The 2407-nt window shown below is 34.1% G+C and overlaps 1 long non-coding RNA gene across 1 annotated transcript; it reads right to left on the bottom strand.

Moving 5' to 3' along the window:
• Positions 1 to 1070: 1070 nt before the first annotated feature.
• On the bottom strand, positions 1071 to 2197 carry LOC143697074 (uncharacterized). Its single transcript, XR_013186168.1, has 3 exons — positions 2184 to 2197; positions 1881 to 1952; positions 1071 to 1312 (listed from the first exon to the last, which is right to left on the bottom strand). It is a non-coding gene; the product is annotated as an uncharacterized LOC143697074 (long non-coding RNA).
• Positions 2198 to 2407: the final 210 nt, after the last annotated feature.

Raw genomic sequence — 2407 nt, 5'->3', positions numbered from 1 at the left:
AGAGCTGTCAACATTTCTGTTATCATGTTGTCAATAAAAGCAGCTGGTTATGGTTAAAATACTCAATGAACTCCATTATTTTTTTTTTCTTATCTGTCATTGTTTTTATGCAGTTGCTAGGGTGTTGGGTGGTTGCTAGGTGATTGTAACAACCATTAAAAATGATGGGATCGGTAAGATTTTTTAAGCTGTGTCCGAAACCGTTCACTCATTCACTAATCCCTATATAATGTATGGCATTTGAGTGCAATATATCTGCAAGGAGTGAACGAAATTAAGTGTGTGAATTCGGACGCTGACGTTTACACTGTGCGACTGAGTGCTGGAGCTGTCGAAGAAAATGCTTTGTCACACGTAGTGATAAAACTCCTTTTATCTTGCGTTACTGACTTTATAAAATAATAATGACATTCATATTGACTTTATTTTGTAATTATATATACCTCCATGCCAGCTTTGTAGTTTCATCAATTGAAATTGTAACTCTCACGCTCACAGATGAGGTGGTCGTTGAGCGCCCTCAGACGACCGTTGGAAAAAACCTATATAAACATATGTTTTAATATAGGTTTTGATATAGGATTTTAATATATGTGACATATATAAAATTGGCCGTTTTCCTATATTATATGTGCATATATGCACATATATGTGTACATATATAGGTGCATATATGTACCTATATAGGTGCATATATGTACCTATATAGGTGCATATATGTACCTATATAGGTGCATATATGTACCTATATAGGTGCATATATATATATATATATGTGCATATATAGGTGCATATATATATGTGCTTATATGTACCTATAGGTGCATATATGTACCTATATAGGTGCATATATATGTACCTATATAGGTGCATATATAGGTGCATATATGTACCTATATAGGTGCATATATAGGTGCATATATGTACCTATATAGGTGCATATATAGCTGCATATATGTACCTATATAGGTGCATATTTATATGTGCATATGTGTACCTATATAGGTGCATATATATGTGCATATATGTACCTATATAGGTGCATATATGCAGCTATATGTTACCTATATATTAGTATAATTATTAAAATCCATAGCTACTAGGCAACATAAATAATAGCCCAAGATGTAGAAATTTTAATTATTTATTTACTTAAGAACAATCAAATATTACAAGAACAAAAATAAGACAAAAAACTGAACAGAAAAACCCCCAATTTATCTTGTTGATCTTCTCAGCTCTGTGAGCTTCGAATTGAAAGATGTGCCTATCTGTCCTCGGCTGGCTGCCGGCCACTTCTTCAATGTAGCATCTAGAGAAGACAAAAATAATAAGACAGTATAATAATAATAATAATAATATAGTGCTTCATCAGGAACCCAAAGTGCTTACAGTACAGCTGCGATTGGACACATATTTTGGATAAAGGGCTGATCATAATAAAAAATGCGTCATGTAAACACGTCAATTGGAAGATTCTGATTGGATTCTGCTAAATCTGAAAGAAATTCTGATTGGAAACATCACCCCCCCCTTTTTTCTAGCGGCATCATTCTTTCATATGCACATCCGTCATGGGGACTGCATTGTTAACAGTCACACTGTCAATCATGTGCATCCAAAGCAGAGAAAATTCATGGATAGGAAAAATTCAGAAATTTGGCTTTAGAAAAGGAAAGGTAGGATCAAGAAATGAGCAAGCAATGAATTAGTATTATAGGTTACAAGCAGATACAGTAACAATAATGGGTGCCCTATCTAATACAGTCTCCATTGATACCTAATAAACATTGATACAACAAGGCTATGGTTAAAGTAGTGAACTTATAAAGTCTTAAAAGTTTTGTTTTCCCTTCTCAACGCATTATCCATTTACTCACCAATAATGGCTGCCTTTTTAATTTGGTCAAGGGCGACCAGCTGCTCCCCATCCCCTCTGGTTGGCTTCCCACCTTAAAGTAATATTTCAAAATTATTATGAAAGGGGGGTAAAAAATGAAGGTGGTGAAAACAAGAGATTATTTTTTATATACACATCACTTTTATTTGAGGTGCAAGGAAATACAAAAATGGCAAGTAAAAAAGCAATGGTATGCCCGCACACAAACATAATTTATTCCACAGAATATGACTGACTTTTTTTTTTCAAGGACAGAAGAGATTAGGAACATGTTGTTTTGTACCATTCAGGTTGCTTTATAGCAAAGTCTCCAAATCAAAAGGTGCCCAGCAGCAGATTCCACACCATGGCAGTAGCAGAGGTGGCAAGGCCTGGCAAAACACCCCAGAGCCCTTTATTCACATCACAATATTAATTTATTGGCAACTTTTAGAAAGGTTTTTATGTTTCATATTGATTCTTATTTTTAGCTTCCCAATAGTTAATAATAATAATAATATAATAATA

This window comes from Siphateles boraxobius, unplaced genomic scaffold (genome assembly GCF_051911475.1).
Source record: "Siphateles boraxobius isolate OS27281-9 unplaced genomic scaffold, OSU_SipBor_1 31, whole genome shotgun sequence".
Classification (NCBI taxonomy): Eukaryota; Metazoa; Chordata; class Actinopteri; order Cypriniformes; family Leuciscidae; genus Siphateles; species Siphateles boraxobius.
Note: the sequence above shows the minus strand (reverse complement) of the source record. Positions and strands in the feature narration are given on the sequence as shown.